The sequence below is a fragment of the Triticum aestivum genome, chromosome 2A, assembly GCF_018294505.1.
Source record: "Triticum aestivum cultivar Chinese Spring chromosome 2A, IWGSC CS RefSeq v2.1, whole genome shotgun sequence".
NCBI lineage: Eukaryota > Viridiplantae > Streptophyta > Magnoliopsida > Poales > Poaceae > Triticum > Triticum aestivum.
Genome location: NC_057797.1, coordinates 768,308,581 through 768,329,826, shown reverse-complemented (window position 1 = coordinate 768,329,826; position 21,246 = coordinate 768,308,581). Strand labels below are relative to the sequence as shown.

The 21,246-nt window shown below is 45.0% G+C and overlaps 1 pseudogene; it reads right to left on the bottom strand.

Annotated features, from left to right (window-relative positions):
* Positions 1-941: 941 nt before the first annotated feature.
* LOC123186590 (fructan 6-exohydrolase-like) lies at positions 942-5,394 on the bottom strand (annotated as a pseudogene).
* Positions 5,395-21,246: the final 15,852 nt, after the last annotated feature.

Sequence of the window (21,246 nt, the reverse complement as noted above, 5' to 3'; positions counted from 1 at the left end):
CTATGCAAAAACATATGGCAACTCGGTAAAAGAGAGTTGCCATCTGCTTACGTGCACACTAGCCAGTTGCCGTGTACCCTGCAAAACACATGGCAACTCGGGTAAAAAAGAGAGTTGCCACCTGCTTATAAAGCACACTAGGGGCAGTTGCCATGTGCACTGCAAAACACATGGCAACTAGTAGCTTGGGCGTGGGAGAGGAGACGGGCGTGTGGGCGAGATGGCAAATACCCACACACTAGCCCTTGTGTGTGCGTGCAAAGTGGCATGTGGGCGAACTGCTGAACGCCCACACACCAACCCCTCCTCTGTGGTGAAACGGCCATGTGGGCGACCAGGTGAACGCCCACACACCAGGCCAGTCCTACGTGGCACTAGAAACATGCCAAGATTCGTGCGCTCATGAACGGACGTGAATCCACGCGTGTGGGCGAGATGCAAACGCTCACACGTGTGGGCGTTAACATTTCCGTTTGATTAAATAATTGAGGCGTTGATTCTCAAAAGAAAAAAAATCTAGAGCGATTTGCAAAGATCAAAAGGCAATGGTCGTTGCTGCGAGGTGGAGAGACAAATTTGTTTTTTTCATTGAATTTTCCCTAAAAAAAAACCCTATCACTGGGCCACTCATGGGGTCATTTAGGACGTATTCGTTCCTCTACCAATGTCCAGTGATGGCAACGTTCCTACTGACAAGTTGAGACGGGAAACTTAAGAAAATCAAGAATGGATGACAATAGTATCATAGTAAGTAGCTTGATATGTGGATAACACGTCCTGCTAAGCTTAGGCTCCACCTTAAAAATAACAAAAGCTTCAGTTAAAGACAACCACCTTGATACTCGCGAGCGAGCTGTCAAGAACATCTGGTCCTCTTTAGTTTATTTATTTCCTACCATTTTAATGTTCCAACAACTCTAGTATTTATCATTTGACACACACATGACAATTGTCTTTCATTTATATTTGCAGTAGAAGTTACACAAATACATGATATCTTGTATCCCAGTAAAGTAGATGTTTACAGTGTATGCAGTAGTATAAGTTATACGCATAATTCAAGGGAATATAAGGCCTGGCTACAAGCTCTCCAAGTGTTCGACATTCATTATTTCTACACTGAAAAGTGTTACAATAATTATTTACACTTGATGTTATGACCCACCAGGGACGGCGTTTATGGTCGCGGTTGCCAGCCTCCATGCTTCGAGTCTAGACACCTTCACAACACCGGTCCCGTTGTTGAACACATACATGTGGCTATCGCTCTTCTCCACGTGCTTAGGGTAAACACGTGCCGTGATGCATGTGCGTCCCAAGCCTCCGAAACACTCTACCACCGAATGGTCAATCTATTTGTTAGAAGAAGAGAAGTAAGTCACACATTGTAACTGAATTTTACATGATGCATCCAGCAAAGCAAAGGATCGAAGAATTTTACCAATGTTCTAAGAGATATACTTCTCTTATGCTCCTCGATGTCCATGTCCACAAAGCCTCCATACGACGGCTTGTACACATTCGCTCTCGTAGTCGATCTACTCATCATTTGTTGGAACGCATACGAGGTGAAACAATAAAACTTTGACTTTGCAACAGTGGGAAAACTCATCTAAATTAGAGAAGTTGTGTTCTATACCTTGTGAGGTCGGTGCACATAAGCACTTTGTACTTCTGATTGTATTTGAACACCGTGAAGAAGACGGATGTACGTACTCGCGCAAGTCGCCAGAGGCCATGACGAGCAGCCCGAATGGGCCGACCCCGCCCCGCGCGGACGCACCCTTCTCCGCACACAGCTTCTGCGGATCCAGCAGCCAGTTTGGCTTGAAGGTCTCGGCCTCTTCCAGGGATGGGATCTCGAAGATGGCCTCTACGTCAGCCTGCGCACCCATGCCAACAATCTTTTTTACGCCACCGGCATTCACCTGTGCTTCGAGCCAACAGACGACTCCCTTACTCCTTAACGTCTCGATCTCCTTGATCGGCCACTGCCGTAGCTGTTTACCGTCTTTGTCAAGCCAGACCTTCCTTGGAACCGTCTACATGCACACATCATAGCAAATATCATAATGTGGATGATCAGTTAGTTGATCGGAAATAGACTGGAGGATGCCCACCTGAACACCGGACCAGCCCCTGGCGATGTCGTCGTCCTTACCATCCGACTCATTGGCCCATGCCCACAGCACACGCCGGTTCTTGCGCGCGTCGAAGAAGGACTTTGATGCATACATGTGGCCGTAGTCGAGGCGGCGCCAGGAGCGGCAGTCGTCGACGCTGCGCTCGCCGTCCATCTCCGGCACAAAGGTGTCCACCGCATCGTCGTACCTCCCAACCGCGTAGTAGTCCTGAGTCGTGTTTGTCACGCTCAGCTTCAGCACGTGCCTCAGAACACCACTCGCCATTCCGGATGTGTAGCCGAGGCGTCCCTCCTCCACGCCAGGCTCCGCCACCGGGAATAGGTCGGGGCACTCGACCATGTCAGCAGTGTGTGACATGTACAATGGCAAGGTGTTCCGCTTCCAGCGTCGGAAGTCCTTACTCCGGTAGATCAGCGTGGAGGCAATGCCACTAGGGCCGCCGACCTTGGCCGCAACCGCGATACGCCATAGGCCGTCGTGGTCCACCCATGCCGTGGTTGGGTCATGAAATTTGTCTCCGGGGACGTCGGTCGGGAGCCGTATGATCGGGTTGTAGGCAGGCTTGACCCACTCACGGAGGAGCGGGTCGACAGGGTTCTTGGGGAAAGCAATGTTTTGCACCTGCACCTCCTTGCCGGCGTCGATGCGGCCGGTGTACATCAAGGCCGGGATGCCACCGGGGAGGATTGTGGCAGAGCCTGACCAGCAGCCATTATTGTCGAAGAGGGCAGTGGGGTCGAGCATGGTATCGAGGGCAGCCCAATTCACCAGGTCGCGGGATACGGAGTGACCCCATGAGAGGTTGCCAGTGCCCCATGTTGCGCCCAGCGGGTTGTACTGGTAGAAGAGGTGGTACACGCCGTTGTGGTACATTGGCCCTGTACATAACCGTCAGTTAATTACCACTGCAAAGATGTTGTGCTTATGATAAAAGAACTGCGGTAAAAAAATTCGGAGCACCTAGCCAGGCTTCTCTAACTGCAAGAAACAATGTTTAGTCGGTAAAGGAAGGTTAACGTAGGTGTAGCATTATTGCATAAAGACACATGCTAGAATAGTTTGATGGGCGTTTCCTGTTGAAAAATGAACAGTGCATGATTGAAGAATAGAAGGTGGATTGTGTTTGTGGTCAATGTATAGTTTGATGGACAGTGCGACGGTGTGGTGTGGCGCCGCTTGAATACGTACGTGAAAGAACGAGAGCGTGCCGCCATGCAACGTCCGCGTGAGCACGCATATTCCAAATAAAGCAACGTGAACTAATTAAAATCAAGCACTAGGTATATGTGAAATAAAGCTACATTTATCTCCAATAGTATAGGTTGCTACCACTACTGTTAACATCAGTGGTGTCGTGCGGTGCTGGATTCTTTGCATATGCACGAATCTCTCTAGCAACTGACCGAGCGACGACAACTCAAGGTATCTAGCGATCGGATACGCATCACTGATGTTAACGTGCAACTCACGCATGGTCCAGGGAGAGAGACGTGCTTGTCTTGTGTGGGTAGTATGTTGACAAATAAAAAAAAATGGATGTTACTAAACTACTGAAATATATGTACATAACTAAATTATTACATGAAAAATTCTTGTCATATATGGCTGTTGTGAATACAACAGTTAGAGATTATGATTGTTCCCCACAAAAAATTAATTCTTAGAAAGTATAATTGTTAGACATGTTTGTTAGTTATACAAACTTATTATAATAGAATAGTGATTGCTGGAAATTGGAGCACATGGTTAATAGTCATTTGTCCTTTGCGATGAGACACGTATATCCAGGATAGACCAAACTGATTTGTAGAAAACCGATTAATACTCATTTGTCCTAGAACTCATTAATCCGGTTTTAGGAAAAACCATGCTGTAACAGACAAGTGATATCTAATAACAGAAATCGGAGAGGAAGCTCTGTTTATCAAAAGAAAAAATTGAGAAGAAGGAAAAACCATTATTTTCTAATCCTGAGATTGTCGAGCTAACCAAATGTAGTTTTAGGTGGTTGGACATTGGCAGAAAAAATAAGTCATCGGGGGAAATGGGTGGATAAAATCTCCTTGTCCAAAGTGATCACTGATATTTACATGCAATTCACGCATTGCTGTGGGAGAGATGTGTAACTGAGTAAGTGAATATGTATTGGCATGCGTGTCTTGTGTTGTGTTATGTGCGTGCTGTGTGTGTAGTGATTTGAGTCAACAGTAATGACAATACATTGTCAAATTCAAAAATCAAATTTATTAAATCATTTGAAAATTTATATGTTATATTATTAACGTATTATATTGAATCTTTGTCATATGGTTGTTTTGAATATAACCGTTAGAAAATATAATTATTAGACATGTTTTGGGGAGGTTGGAAAGATCATAAAAATGGAGAAGGGATCTTTTAGCGAGGCTCTGCAAATGAGGATTATTTTATTTTATTTTTTGCGAAATGCAAATGAGGATTTAGGGTGTCAAAATTTGTTTCTTCAGTTGGACTCGCTCTTACATGGCAACACAAAGTGACGTCCAATACAGGCACACACGCAGTGGCAGGACAGGAACACATGACACAAAAGCAGCCCTATCGCAATCATGGGCATGGGCTGATTTAGGATGATCTAAAGAAAATACGGGTCCAAGACAGGAATCTAAAGAAAAAATTAGTGGAGGAAAGTCGAGTCTAATCATACGGGTCCAGTATGTGATGTCTCCTTCGCACGTACTCTAGCTAACAAGCAAGCAAGCAGGCACACTGCTTGATCGAGCAAGTAAGCAAGCAAAGCAATTATACAGAAGACGTCGTGTACGTACCATTCGGATCTGCACGTATCCGGAAGTCACCATGCATGCATGAATGATCCATCCATCATCCCAAAAGCAGCAAATTAGTCGGACATGTGTACACATGCAACAAGGATCAGATTAGCTAATGGCTTAATTCATTCGTTCGTGAAAAGAGAGCAGCTAGATGGAGTTGCTACGTACCGTTCTGCCAGTTCTTGGCGGGCAGGAAGTGGTAGGCGGGCCTGATGCCCACGCCATGGCGGACTACGGAGCTCTCCGTTTCGGAGAGCCGGGGGAGTGCGGAGGACGGCGAGAGGAGAAGGGAGAGGTGGAAGGCGAGGATGCACGCCGCGAGAGGGAATCCGGCGGCCATGGCCACCCACAATGGGAGCGGCTCTGCCTCTGCCTCTGCTGTGCTACTGCCTCTACCTCTCGGAGTCTGGTGGTTGCTCTGTCTCTGCTCTTCCCCTCCGAGTTGCGGAATTTATAGTAAGCCAGCCAAGGTCTGGAACTAAATATGAGCCGTCCATCAGGCTGTTGATCAGAAGGTCTGGAACTAATCAAAACTAGGGGACCCGAGCAGCAGTAGATTAATTTAATTTAGCCCAGGAACAAAGTTTGGCTGAGGTGGCACGAGTATTGGCACATTCTGGGGAAGAAATATTTTTATGAAAGGCAGGTGCGGTAGTCCTGAATCCGATCGTACGTCTCTCCCGTCGCATGCAGTGCGCAGCGGAGTTTAGTCCATGCTCATTTCCTTTTATCATAACTGCATGGCTGACCCTGACATCATCATCCTCAGCCGTGCACAGGCACAAGAAACTTGTAAGAATTCTAAAAGAGAGCAGCAACGTGCGAGACGTGCCAGCCTGCAGCTTCATTTTTGCAGGCGCACAGGGACCCGGGGCGCACCTAGGATTGAACTGAACCCACTGGAACCATGGGCCAAACTACCCACGACATACGATTATCCAATGGAAAAATGACTATATACTACGGTTTTGTTATTTCTCAGGCACGTACTCTCTCTGTCCGGAAAAACTTGTCCCTCAACAAAGGGAGTAGGTGTTAACACGTCTTGTACGAACAAACTAATCCACGTCGATCGGTGCACGGTGGTGGAGAGCTTTGCCGACGCCGGGCGGATGTGCATGACGGCGACTGTGCATGCCCAGCAATTAACGGGACAAACCGGCCGGTGTCCAAGTCAAGCTGGAGGCGGGGTAGCTGGGAACGGTGCCGTGAACGGTGCAGTCAGCGGCTGGAGTTTGCTTGACAACGTGCAAGTGCCCGAGCGAGCACGTATGCATGAGTACGTGAAAGCACGAGAACCACCGCGCGCGGCAAAAGCAAAAGCCATGCAACGTCCGTATCCGATTCCAAATATGGCCACGTGAACTAATCAAATCAAGCACTCCTACTACTACAGTTAGCTCCACTAGTGATAGTAGTTTGCTACGGCTCACATCGTTGCTGTCCTATGTTGATATGCACGAATCTCTCGTTGCAACAGACTTATCTTCTTCTTCTTTTTTTGCGGGGTTGCAACAGACTTATCGATGACAACAGACTTCTTCTTTTTTACGTAGTGATCATTGATGTTTACGCGTGACTCGCGCATGGTCTAGGTGAGAGATGTGACGTGTGAGTGTGTGCGTGCGATTAGGAGTTAGAAGCAACATTAATGGGAGTGTATATGTATATTGACAAAATAAAAAAATGGATATTACCACTATATTATTGAAAATATAATGTACATAAAATTAAACTACTGCGTCAAATTGTTGTCATATGGCTGTTGCAATTATATCATTAGAAAATATATTTATTAGACATGTTTGTTAGTTGTAGAAAATTAACAAATAATGACTCTTCTGTTTTTTGGTGTAAGAAAATTTATTTGTGAAATTGGGAGAATAAATTTTACTGAAGTTGGTGCACAGTGTGACCTATTCCAAAAAGAAGACACTTTTTAGAATTCACTGCATAGTATAAGCAAGTTTGTAGGAAAAACTATCAATAGCTAGAATATTAAATAAATACAACAAACTTGGTTGCACCATTCGACAACAACTCGTTGTATCTAGTGAGCACTGAAGTTGACATGGTGTACACGCATGGGAGAGAGAGAGAGAGAGAGAGATTGAGAGAGAGAGATTGAGAGAGAGAGAGAGAGAGAGAGAGAGAGAGAGAGAGAGAGAGAGAGAGTGACATAAGTGAGTGCGTGAGTTATGTTCTGTCCTTGCTTGTGTTTAAAATTTCTGACAATATTAGTATCAGTAAGTCAAAACTTAAAATTACTAAACTGTTGAAAATATGTGCTTGCTTGTGACCCTCCAATTTCAGAAGGAAGGCGTCTTTTTTGTGTAACCTCCGTACTTTTTTTGTGAGGCACTGAGAGTGCAGATGAATATATAGAGGGTTAAATTGGGAAATGCCATTTGGTTCCTAGGTGTATATGCACCTTATATGGGAAAAAAGTTTAATAACTAAAATAAAAGTCAGAAAAGTTTGAAAGTTTTTTCACAATAAACTCGACTTTCTTTTCCACTAGTATATAAATTTTCATGTATAGAAAATAAGCGTTGACTTCAGGGCAAAATAAACAAAATTTATTTTCTATTATAGGTCACTATTCATACTATTTTGACCAAACTTTTTGTCTTTTTTGAAACGAAGTCACCAAGATTTTTTTTTCTTTTTGTGAATTTTTTTTGCCTGTGCAATGGAAGGTCAAGTTTATTTAATTACTAAATGTATTTTTCCATACAGGGCCCATAGACCAAAAGTTCACCACCGGGGTTAAATTCAGTTTCTTCCGTTGGACTTGAAACGCGTGCACAAGTGGAGCAACAACTTGGACACAAAATAGTCCTATCACTGCAGGCGACACACACATCATGGGCTTATTTATGATGTCTTTCTTCCTCAACTGTCGTTCAGTGCCCAGTGACGGCAACGTTCCTAGCGGGAATCTAATCTAAAGAAAATTAATGATCGACGAAAATAGAGTCCAAAATTATGTCTTCCCTTCTTCCTCTACCGTCTGTTTAGTCACACCACTCCGCTGACACTAGTAGAAAACAGGGCTTTGGTCCAGGCCGGCTCAGCCCATTAGTCCCGGTTCAGTCTAGAACTGGGACCAATGTGGGCATTGGTCCCGGTTCGTGAGCCCAGGGGGCCGGCCGGGCCACGTGGGCCATTGGTCCCGGTTCGTCTGGACCTTTTGGTCCCGGTTGGTGGGATGAACCGGGACCAATGGGCCTCGCTCCTGACCCACCACCATTGGTCCCGGTTGGTGGCTTGAACCGGGACCAAAGGCTCCCCTTTAGTCCCGGCTCATGCCACCAACCGGGACCAATGAGGTGCCTATATATACCCCTCGCTCGCGAGCAGAGCACCCCAGTGCTCTGTTTCTCCGAGGGGGATAGGGCTTTGTGGTGCTCTAGCTCACCTCCTATGCACATGAGGTGTTCGATGGAATGCCCGAGCCACACTACTTAAGGTTTCTCCTCTCGAAGCTCGACCTCCAAACTCCATTTTCCTCGAGATTTGTCTAGATTTAGCGGTCCGTCACACCCCGTCCCCGTCTTCACCGCCGTCGATCACCCGCGCCGATCTCATCACCGACACCACCGTGGTGAGCCTCTTGTTCTTATCTTCTTTCTGAAAGGAAAAATATTCTTACTTGTATGTTTATATAGATACTTGTATCATTTTCTTACATTTATTATTACATCTTATATAGTGCGATGGTTTTGGTATCCGCCCCCGTCGGCCCTCGTCCTGTCTATGATTCGGATGTGGTATGTATATTATCTTTATAACTATTGGTTCATTTATTGTTTATGAAAATTATGCCGACCAATGTGACATAGATTTTATTTATCTAGGATGTATGTGAATCGAAAATGCCAACCGACCCTATTGTCGAGAGGTTAAATTTAGTTGAAGAAGAAAACAATTTGTTGAAGGAAGAAATAAAAAAAATTGAGGAGAAGATGATATTGGAGTTGCATGTTGCGGATGTCGTCGATGATCACAAGATCAAGATGGATGCAATGCGCTTGAAGATTAGAAAATATGCCATTCATACCGAGGCTTGGTATCATTATGCCGTTGGATCAATTGTTACCTTGGTTGCGATTATGATCGCATTTGTTTTCGCATTGAAATGTTTTACATAGTTTCAATGTATGGTTTAATTAATTAGATGCTCTGGAGAGCTATATGTTGTTAGATGAGAACTATGTATGCACTTTGGTTTTAATGTGATGATGAACTTCTATTAATTTGGACACTTAATTATATATAATGCGCGTAGATGAACCGGCAATGGATGTACGGTGACAGACACACCCGCGAGTACATTAAGGGCGTGCATGAGTTTCTCGATGCGGCTGAGGCAAACAAGCAGAATGGTTTTATGTGTTGTCCATGCACTGAATGTGGGAATACGAGGTCTTACTCTAACCGGAAAATCCTTCACTCCCACCTGCTTTACAAGGGTTTCATGCCACACTATAATGTTTGGACGAGGCACGGAGAAATAGGGGTTATGATGGAAGACGGCGAAGAAGAAGAGTACGATGACAACTATGTGCCCCCTGAATTCGGTGATGCTACAACGGGGGGAGCTGGTGAAGATCAAGAGGAACTAGACGATGTGCCCAATGATGCTACCACGGGTGAAGCTGCTGAAGATCAAGAGGAACCAGACGATGTGCCCGATGATGATGATCTCCGCCGTGTCATTGTCGATGCAAGGACGCAATGCATTAGTCAAAAGGAGAAGCTGAAGTTCGATCGCATGTTAGAGGATCACAAAAAGGGTTATACCCCAATTGCGAATATGGCAATACAAAGCTCGGTACCGTACTGGAATTGCTGCAGTGGAAGGCAGAGAATGCTGTGGCTGACAAAGGATTTGAGAAGCTACTGAAAATATTGAAGAAGAAGCTTCCAAAGGATAACGAATTGCCCGACAGTACATACGCAGCAAAGAAGGTCGTATGCCCTCTAGGATTGGAGGTGGAGAAGATACATGCATGCCCTAATGACTGCATCCTCTACCGCGGTGTATACAAGGATCTGAACGCATGCCCGGTATGCGGTGCATTGCGGTATAAGATCAGACGAGATGACCCTGGTGATGTTGACGGCGAGCCCCTTAGGAAGAGGGTTCCTGCGAAGGTGATGTGGTATGCTCCTATAATACCACGGTTGAAACGTCTGTTCAGAAACGAAGAGCATGCCAAGTTGATGCGATGGCACAGTGAGAACCGAAAGAAAGATGGGAAGTTGAGAGCACCCGCTGACGGGTCGCAGTGGAGAAAAATCGAGAGAAAGTACTGGGATGAGTTTGCAAAGGACCCAAGGAATGTATGGTTTGCTTTAAGCGCGGATGGCATTAATCCTTTCGGGGAGCAGAGCAGCAATCACAGCACCTGGCCCGTGACTCTATGTATATATAACCTTCCTCCTTCGATGTGCATGAAGCGGAAGTTCATTATGATGCCAGTTCTCACCCAAGGCCCTAAGCAACCCGGCAACGAAATTGATATGTACCTAAGGCCATTAGTTGAAGAACTTTTACAGCTGTGGAATGGAAACGGTGTACGTACGTGGGATGAGCACAGACAGGAGGAATTTAACCTTAAGGCGTTGCTGTTCGTGACCATCAACGATTGGCCCGCTCTCAGTAACCTTTCAGGACAGACAAACAAAGGATACCACGCATGCACGCACTGTTTAGATGACACTGAAAGTATATACCTGGACAAATGCAGGAAGAATGTGTACCTGGGCCATCGTTGATTTATTCCGACCAACCATCAATGTCGAAAGAAAGGCAAGCATTTCAAAGGCGAGGCAGATCACCGGAAGAAGCCCGCCATGTGCACCGGTGATCACGTGCTTGCTATGGTCAATGATTTACACTACGTAATCTCTGGAAAGGGTCCCGGTGGACTAGCTGTTCCGAATGATGCTGAGGGACACGCACCCATGTGGAAGAAGAAATCTATATTTTGGGACCTACCCTACTGGAAAGACCTAGAGGTCGCTCCTCAATCGACGTGATGCACGTGACGAAGAACGTTTGCGTGAACCTGCTAGGCTTCTTGGGCGTGTATGGGAAGACAAAAGATACACCTGAGGCACGGGAGGACCTGCAACATTTACACGAAAAAGACGGCATGCCTCCGAAGCAGTATAAAGGTCCTGCCAGCCACGCTCTTACAAAAGAAGAGAAAGAAATCTTCTTTGAATGCCTGCTCAGTATGAAGGTCACGACTGGCTTCTCGTCGAATATAAAGGGAATAATAAATATGCCAGAGAAAAAGTTTCAGAATCTAAAGTCTCATGACTGCCACGTGATTATGGCGCAACTGCTTCCGGTTGCATTGAGGGGGCTTCTACCGGAAAACGTCCGATTAGCCATTGTGAAGCTATGTGCATTCCTCAATGCAATCTCTCAGAAGGTGATCGCTCCATAAATCGTACCAAGGCTAAGGAGTGATGTGGCGCAATGTCTTGTCAGTTTCGAGCTGGTGTTCCCACCATCCTTCTTCAATATCATGACGCACGTCCTAGTTCATCTAGTCGACGAGATTGTCATCCTGGGGCCCGTATTTCTACACAATATGTTCCCCTTTGAGAGGTTCATGGGAGTCCTAAAGAAATATGTCCGTAACCGCGCTAGGCCAGAAGGAAGCATCTCCATGGGCCATCAAACAGAGGATGTTATTGGGTTTTGTGTTGACTTCATTCCTGGCCTTAACAAGATAGGTCTCCCTAAATCGCGGTATGAGGGGAGACTGACTGGAAAAGGCACTCTTGGAAGAGACTCAATAATATGCAGGGACGGATATTCTTGGTCTCAAGCACACTACACAGTTCTACAGAACTCTACCTTGGTGACCCCGTATGTCGATGAACACAAGAATAGTCTGCGCTCCAAACACCCGGAGCAGTGCGACGACTGGATTACATGTGAACACATCAGGACTTTCAGCAGTTGGTTGGAAACACGTCTCAGAGTTAACAACACTGTTTGTGATGAGTTGTACTTGTTGTCCAGGGGACCATCTTTGACTGTATTGACTTACAAAGGATACGAGATAAATGGGAATACATTTTACACGATCGCCCAAGATCAAAAGAGCACCAACCAAAACAGCGGTGTCCGCTTTGATGCAGCAACCATGAGCGGAAAGGATACATATTATGGTTACATAGTGGACATATGGGAACTTGACTACGGACCTGATTTTAAGGTCCCTTTGTTTAAGTGCAAATGGGTCAATCTGTTAGGCGGCGGGGTACAGGTAGACCCACAGTACGGAATGACAACAGTGGATCTGAAAAATCTTGGGTACACTGACGAACCGTTCGTCCTAGCCAATGATGTGGCACAGGTTATCTTTGTGAAGGACATGTCTACCAAACCGAGAAAAAGAAAAGATAAGGAAGCGAATACATCATACGATGAGCCAAAGCGCCGCATAGTTCTTTCAAGAAAAAGGGACATCCTGGGAGTGGACGGCAAGACAGACATGTCTGAAGATTATGAAAAGTTTCATGAAATTCCTCCCTTCAATGTCAAGGCTGACCCAAGCATCCTGATAAACAATGAAGATTATCCATGGTTACGGCGCAATAAGCAAATGACACAAGCGAAGAAAAAGTGAAGACTCTCTCCTGCAACTTTGTAACACACGAACATGCTACCATTGTCCGTTTTGTACATGCACATGTTATGTGGGTGAAATTATGATACCATCCCAACTTTCAACTTTTTCAGAGTTCATTTGAAATGCTTTCATGTCTTCTGGTTCGGCCCTCGTAATACCATGACCATTAGTCCCTGGCCAGGCCAACTTTCAACTTTCAACTTTCTAAAACTAATGGCACTAACAGAAAGTTTATAATTTTGCTCCTCGCCCCTGGCCCATGACCATTAGTCCCGGTTTGTGCTACAAACCGAGACTAAAGGGTTGGTCCTCGTTGCGGGCAGAGTTTAGTCCCACCTCGCCAACCGAAGGGGGCTCACACCGGTTTATAAGCCCTCCCCTTTCTGCCTTGTTGAGCTCCTCTCAAAGTGAAAATAGATGCCCTAATAGAGAAAAGTTTAACCTAAATTCATAGTGAATTTCTCTGAAATTCATACAAATTTACTAGGAATTTAGGTTGAATTTTCTCTATAAGCGCATCTATTCTCATTTTTTAGTAAGTTAATCACAAACTTGTGATTCAAACAATTTTCAAAGAATTCAAATTTTAAGTATTCAAATTTGAAAACTAATGACATTAACAGAAAGTTTATAATTTTTCTAAAACTAATGGCACTAACAGAAAGTTTATAATTTTGCTAACCTAAAAGCAAACAGAATTAAAAATTAAAGCAAAAAACAAAAGAAAATAAATAATGCAAAAAACAAATCAAAAAAACAGGAAAAAACTATTTTTATAGTAAAGTTAATCAGAAAATAAAATAAATAAAGCAAAAAAGAAAACAAAATAACTAAAAAAGTGTTTTTAAATTTGAAAACTAATGGCACTAACAGAAAGTTTATAATTTTTCTAAAACTAATGGCACTAACAGAAAGTTTATAATTTTGCTAACCTACAAGCAAACAGAATTAAAAATTAAAGCAAAAAACAAAAGAAAATAAATAATGCAAAAAAAAATCAAAAAAACAGGAAAAAACAATTTTTATAGTAAAGTTAATCAGAAAATAAAATAAATAAAGCAACAAAGAAAACAAAAAACTAAAAAAGTGTTTTCAAATTTGAAAACTAATGGCACTAACAGAAAGTTTATAAATTTCCTAAAACTAAAAGCAAAAAGAATTAAAAAATAAAGCAAAAAACAAAAGGAAATACATAATGCAGAAAACAAAACAAAAAAACTGGAAAAACTAGGGCTCACCCCTATAATATTTGTTATGACTAACTAAAATTACCAAATTGAGTATAATGATAAAACACAGTAATATTAAATAGCAGGAAAAAGATTGACACAAAAGTCAATTTTTATAGTAAAGCTATTCATAAACTAGTGATTCACACTAATTTAAAAAAAATCAAATTTAAACTATTCAAATTTTAAAACTAATGGCACTAACAGAAAGTTTATAATTTTTGTGACCTAAAATAAAAAAGAAATCACTACAAAACTATAAGTATTTAGTTCTAAGTAGAAACAAAAAAAACAAACAAACAAAAAAAGTGCCACCTACTGGGCCCCCACGGCCTGAATACGACTAGAGACCCTACCATGGGCCAGGATTCAGGCCCGCGGGAGGCCCAGTAGGCCCACAGGCACAGATTGCAGTGTTAGGCCCGAAAGCCTGCTTTAGAGAGGAGCTCGAGAGGGAAGGCGCACCGCACCTTATAAACAGGTGCGCCCCCCTCTCAACTAGCGATGTGGGACTAAACTTTTGGGCGCGAGCAGCACAATGCCATTGGTCCCGGTTGGTGGCACCAACCGGGACTAAAGGGGGCATTGGTCATGGTTCGTGGCACGAACCGTGACCAATGCCCCCTTTAGTCCCGGTTTGTGGCACCAACCGGGACTAAAGAGGTGCATTAGTCCTGGTTGGTTTCACGAACCGGGACCATTGCTCTGGCTATATAAGCCAACACTTGTGAAATTTTGGACAACCGCTCCCATTCGCCCCGACGCCCCCAGGCCGTTCGTCGTCGCCGCCCTGAGCCCGTCGTCGCACCGCGCCGTCGCCGCCCCGATCCCGTCGTTGCCCCGCGCCCGCCGCCGTCGCCCCGCCCCGTCGCTGCCCCGAGCCCGTCGTCGCCCCGCAACGTCGCCCCGAGCCCGTCGTCGCCTCGCGCCGTCGCCCCGCCCCGTCGCCGTCCCGAGCCCGTCGTCGCCCCACGCCGTCGCCCCAAGTCCGTCGCCGCCCCGCCCCGTCGTCGCCCCGCGTCGGCGCCCTTTAGGTTGATGATATGATGATGTCGATGATATGATGATGTTTTTTTCTGTTGATGATATGATGATGCTTTTTTCTGTTGATGATATGATTATGTTTTTTCATATAAGCATTTTTTCATATATGTATTAATTTTTTTAAGTTGTTAGTAGATATCGATTTTAGGTTAGTGCATTTTATCACTGATTTTAGGTTAGTTGATCGATTTAGTGCATTTTATGTTTGTTGCATTTTAGGTTAGTGCATTTTATGTTAGTGGAGAGGAAAAAGTAAAATAAGGAAAAGGAAAATAGGTAGAGAAAGAAGGAGAAGAAGAAGGAGAAGACGAGGAGAGGAAGAAAAGGAAGAGGAGAAGAAGAAATGAATAGAGGAGAAGAAGAAAAAATAGAAAAAAAATTCTATTTTTTCTTCTTCTCCTCTATTCCTTTCTTCTTCTCCTCTTTTTTTTCTTCTTTTTTTTCTTCGATCTTCTCCCCCTCCCGATAGGAAAGTTTTATATAGAAAGTTACAATTTTAGAAAAGTTTTATATATGCAAAAGTTACAATTTTAGAAAAAGAAGGATAGGAAAGAAGAAAATAAGAAGAGGAAAGAAAGAAGAAGAGGAGAGGAAAAGAAAAGGAGAAATAAATAAGAAGAAGAAAAAAGAAGAAAAAGAAGAGGAGAAGAAGAAAGGAATAGTGGAGAAGAAGAGAAAATGGAATATATTCTATTTTCTCTTCTTCTCCACTATTCCTTTCTTCTTCTCCTCTTTTTTTTTCCTCGATCTTCTCCTCTAGCTATTCCTTTCTTCTTCTCCTCTATTTTCTTCTTCTTCTTCTTCTTCTTCTTCTTCTTCTTCTTCTTCTTCTTCTTCTTCTTCTTCTTCTTCTTCTTCTTCTTCTTCTTCTTCTTCTTCTTCTTCTTCTTCTTCTTCTTCTTCTTCTTCTTCTTCTTCTTCTTCTTCTTCTTCTTCTTCTTCTTCTTCTTCTTCTTCTTCTTCTTCTTCTTCTTCTTAATTTTTATCGGGAACGAGGGTGTCGAGGATCGCCGAGGGGTCGAGGGTCGGGAACTAGGGTAGAGGGTCGAGGGTCGTTAAGGGGTCAAGGGTCGAGGGTTCGAGGGTTCTATAGGGTCAAAGTATTGAAGAAATCCATGCCTTCATCATTAGCCGGAAGTAACCAGGGCATGTTGGTACGACGTTCTGCAAAGTTGTTCTGGAATGGAGTCCCGGATAGAATAATCCGCCTTTTGGTACGAATTCAGCAAAGGCCTTCCAAATAGCGATATTCGGAAGGCTCTTGCTGAACTTTGTACCAAAAAGCGAATTATCCTATCTGGGACTCCGTTCCAGAACAACTTTGAAGAGCTTCGTACCATCATGCACATGTTACTTTCGCCTAATGATGAAGACATGGTTTTGTTGAATCCTTTGACACTAGGCAACCTCCCGACCCCTCGGCGATCCTCTCGAACATGAGAGGAAGAAGAGGGTCGTCTAGGGGTCGAGGGTTCCAGGGTCGTCGAGGGTTCGAGGATCGCCGAGGGGTCGAGAGAGGTTTCCTAGTGTCAAAGTATTGAAGAAATCCATGCCTTCATCATTAGCCGGAAGTAACCAGGGCATGTTGGTACGAAGTTCTGCAAAGTTGTTCTGGAATGGAGTCCCGGATAGAATAATCCACCTTTTGGTACGAATTCAGCAAAGGCCTTCCAAATAGCGATATTCGGAAGGCTCTTTCTGAACTTTGTACCAAAAAGCGAATTATCCTATCTGGGACTCCGTTCCAGATCAACTTTGAAGAGCTTCGTACCATCATGCACATGTTACTTTGAAGACATGGTTTTGTTGAATCCTTTGACACTAGGCAACCTCCCGACCCCTCGGCGATCCTCTCGAACATGAGAGGAAGAAGAGGGTCGTCTAAGGGTCGAGGGTTCCAGGGTCATCGAGGGTTCGAGGGGTCGAGGATCGCCGAGGGGTCGAGAGAGGTTTCCTAGTATCAAAGTATTGAAGAAATCCATGCCTTCATCATTAGCCGGAAGTAACCAGGGCATGTTGGTACGAAGTTCTGCAAAGTTGTTCTGGAATGGAGTCCCGGATAGAATAATCCGCCTTTTGGTACGAATTCAGCAAAGGCCTTCCAAATAGCGATATTCGGAAGGCTCTTTCTGAACTTTGTACCAAAAAGCGAATTATCCTATCTGGGACTCCGTTCCAGAACAACTTTGAAGAGCTTCGTACCATCATGCACATGTTACTTTCGCCTAATGATGAAGACATGGTTTTGTTGAATCCTTTGACACTAGGCAACGTCCCGACCCCTCGGCGATCCTCTCAAACATGAGAGGAAGAAGAGGGTCGTCTAGGGGTCGAGGGTTCCAGGGTCGTCGAGGGTTCGAGGATCGCCGAGGGGTCGAGAGAGGTTTCCTAGTGTCAAAGTATTGAAGAAATCCATGCCTTCATCATTAGCCGGAAGTAACCAGGGCATGTTGGTACGAAGTTCTGCAAAGTTGTTCTGGAATGGAGTCCCGGATAGAATAATCCGCCTTTTGGTACGAATTCAGCAAAGGCCTTCCAAATAGCGATATTCGGAAGGCTCTTTCTGAACTTTGTACCAAAAAGCGAATTATCCTATCTGGGACTCCGTTCCAGAACAACTTTGAAGAGCTTCGTACCATCATGCACATGTTACTTTGAAGACATGGTTTTGTTGAATCCTTTGACACTAGGCAACCTCCCGACCCCTCGGCGATCCTCTTGAACATGAGAGGAAGAAGAGGGTCGTCTAAGGGTCGAGGGTTCCAGGGTCATCGAGGGTTCGAGGGGTCGAGGATCGCCGAGGGGTCGAGAGAGGTTTCCTAGTATCAAAATATTGAAGAAATCCATGCCTTCATCATTAGCCGGAAGTAACCAGGGCATGTTGGCACGAAGTTCTGCAAAGTTGTTCTGGAATGGAGTCCCGGATAGAATAATCCGCCTTTTGGTACGAATTCAGCAAAGGCCTTCCAAATAGTGATATTCGGAAGGCTCTTGCTGAACTTTGTACCAAAAAGCGAATTATCCTATCTAGGACTCCGTTCCAGAATAACTTTGAAGAGCTTCGTACCATCATGCACCTGTTACTTTCGCCTAATGATGAAGACATGGTTTTGTTGAATCCTTTGACACTAGGCAACCTCCCGACCCCTCGGCGATCCTCTCGAACATGAGAGGAAGAAGAGGATCGTCTAGGGGTCGAGGGTTCCAGGGTCGTCGAGGGTTCGAGGTCGAGGATCGCCGAGGGGTCGAGAGAGGTTTCCTAGTGTCAAAGTATTGAAGAAATCCATGCTTCATCATTAGCCGGAAGTAACCAGGGCATTGGTACGAAGTCCTCCAAAGTTATTCTGGAATGGAGTCCCGGATAGGATAATTCGCCTTTTTGTATGAATTCAGCAAAGGCCTTCCAAATAACGATATTCGGAAGGCTCTTGCTGAACTTTGTACCAAAAAGCGAATTATCCTATCTGGGACTCCGTTCCAGAATAACTTTGAAGAGCTTCGTACCATCATGCACATGTTACTTTCAAGACATGGTTTTGTTGAATCCTTTGACACTAGGCAACCTCCCGACCCCTCGGTGATCCTCTCGAACATGAGAGGAAGAAGAGGGTCGTCTAAGGGTCGAGGGTTCCAGGGTCATCGAGGGTTCGAGGGGTCGAGGATCGCCGAGGGGTCGAGAGAGGTTTCCTAGTGTCAAAGTATTGAAGAAATCCATGCCTTCATCATTAGCCGGAAGTAACCAGGGCATGTTGGTACGAAGTTCTGCAAAGTTGTTCTGGAATGGAGTCCCGGATAGAATAATCCGCCTTTTGGTACGAATTCAGCAAAGGCCTTCCAAATAGTGATATTCGGAAGGCTCTTTCTGAACTTTGTAACAAAAAGCGAATTATGCTATCTGGGACTCCGTTCCAGAACAACTTTGAAGAGCTTCGTACCATCATGCACATGTTACTTTCGCCTAATGATGAAGACATGGTTTTGTTGAATTCTTTGACACTAGGCAACGTCCCGACCCCTCGGCGATCCTCTCGAACATGAGAGGAAGAAGAGGGTCGTCTAGGGGTCGAGGGTTCCAGGGTCGTCGAGGGTTCGAGGGGTCGAGGATCGCCAAGGGGTCGATAGAGGTTTCCTAGTGTCAAAGTATTGAAGAAATCCATGCCTTCATCATTAGCCGGAAGTAACCAGGGCATGTTGGTACGAAGTTCTGCAAAGTTGTTCTGGAATGGAGTCCCGGATAGAATAATCCGCCTTTTGGTACGAATTCAGCAAAGGCCTTCCAAATAGCGATATTCGGAAGGCTCTTTTTGAACTTTGTACCAAAAAGCGAATTATCCTATCTAGGACTCCGTTCCAGAACAACTTTGAAGAGCTTCGTACCATCATGCACATGTTACTTTGAAGACATGGTTTTGTTGAATCCTTTGACACTAGGCAACCTCCCGACCCCTCGGCGATCCTCTCGAACATGAGAGGAAGAAGAGGGTCGTCTAGGGTCGAGGGTTCCAGGGTCATCGAGGGTTCGAGGGGTCGAGGATCGCCGAGGGGTCGAGAGAGGTTTCCTAGTGTCAAAGTATTGAAGAAATCCATGCTTCATCATTAGCCGGAAGTAACCAGGGCATTGGACGAAGTCCTCCAAAGTTATTTTGGAATGGTGTCCCGGATAGGATAATCTGCCTTTTTGTATGAATTCAGCAAAGGCCTTCCAAATAATGATATTTGGAAGGTTCTTGCTGAACTTTGTACCAAAAAGCGAATTATCCTATCTAGGACTCCGTTCCAAAATAACTTTGGAGAGCTTCGTACCATCATGCACCTGTTACTTTCGCCTAATGATGAAGACATGGTTTTGTTGAATCCTTTGACACTAGGCAACCTCCCGACCCCTCGGCGATCCTCTCGAACATGAGAGGAAGAAGAGGATCGCCTAGGGGTCGAGGGTTCCAGGGTCGTCGAGGGTTCGAGGGTCGAGGATCGCCGAGGGGTCGATAGAGGTTTCCTAGTGTCAAAGTATTGAAGAAATCCATGCCTTCATCATTAGCCGGAAGTAACCAGGGCATGTTGGTACGAAGTTCTGCAAAGTTGTTCTGGAATGGAGTCCCGGATAGAATAATCCGCCTTTTGGTACGAATTCAGCAAAGGCCTTCCAAATAGCGATATTCGGAAGGCTCTTTTTGAACTTTGTACCAAAAAGCGAATTATCCTATCTAGGACTCCGTTCCAGAACAACTTTGAGGAGCTTCGTACCATCATGCACATGTTACTTTGAAGACATGGTTTTGTTGAATCCTTTGACACTAGGCAACCTCCCGACCCCTCGGCGATCCTCTCGAACATGAGAGGAAGAAGAGGGTCGTCTAAGGGTCGAGGGTTCCAGGGTCATCGAGGGTTCGAGGGGTCGAGGATCGCCGAGGGGTCGAGAGAGGTTTCCTAGTGTCAAAGTATTGAAGAAATCCATGCCTTCATCATTAGCCGGAAGTAACCAGGGCATGTTGGTACGAAGTTCTGCAAAGTTGTTCTGGAATGGAGTCCCGGATAGAATAATCCGCCTTTTGGTACGAATTCAGCAAAGGCCTTCCAAATAGTGATATTCGGAAGGCTCTTTCTGAACTTTGTACCAAAAAGCGAATTATGCTATCTGGGACTCCGTTCCAGAACAACTTTGAAGAGCTTCGTACCATCATGCACATGTTACTTTCGCCTAATGATGAAGACATGGTTTTGTTGAATTCTTTGACACTAGGCAACGTCCCGACCCCTCGGCGATCCTCTCGAACATGAGAGGAAGAAGAGGGTCGTCTAGGGGTCGAGGGTTCCAGGGTCGTCGAGGGTTCGAGGGGTCGAGGATCGCCAAGGGGTCGATAGAGGTTTCCTAGTGTCAAAGTATTGAAGAAATCCATGCCTTCATCATTAGCCGGAAGTAACCAGGGCATGTTGGTACGAAGTTCTGCAAAGTTGTTCTGGAATGGAGTCCCGGATAGAATAATCCGCCTTTTTGTATGAATTTCAGCAAAGGCCTTCCAAATAACGATATTTGGAAGGTTCTTGCTGAACTTTGTACCAAAAAGCGAATTATCCTATCTAGGACTCCGTTCCAAAATAACTTTGGAGAGCTTCGTACCATCATGCACCTGTTACTTTCGCCTAATGATGAAGACATGGTTTTGTTGAATCCTTTGACACTAGGCAACCTCCCGACCCCTCGGCGATCCTCTCGAACATGAGAGGAAGAAGAGGATCGCCGAGGGGTCGAGGGTTCCAGGGTCGTCGAGGGTTCGAGGGGTCGAGGATCGCCGAGGGGTCGAGAGAGAGATTTCCTAGTGTCAAAGTATTGAAGAAATCCATGGCTTCATCATTA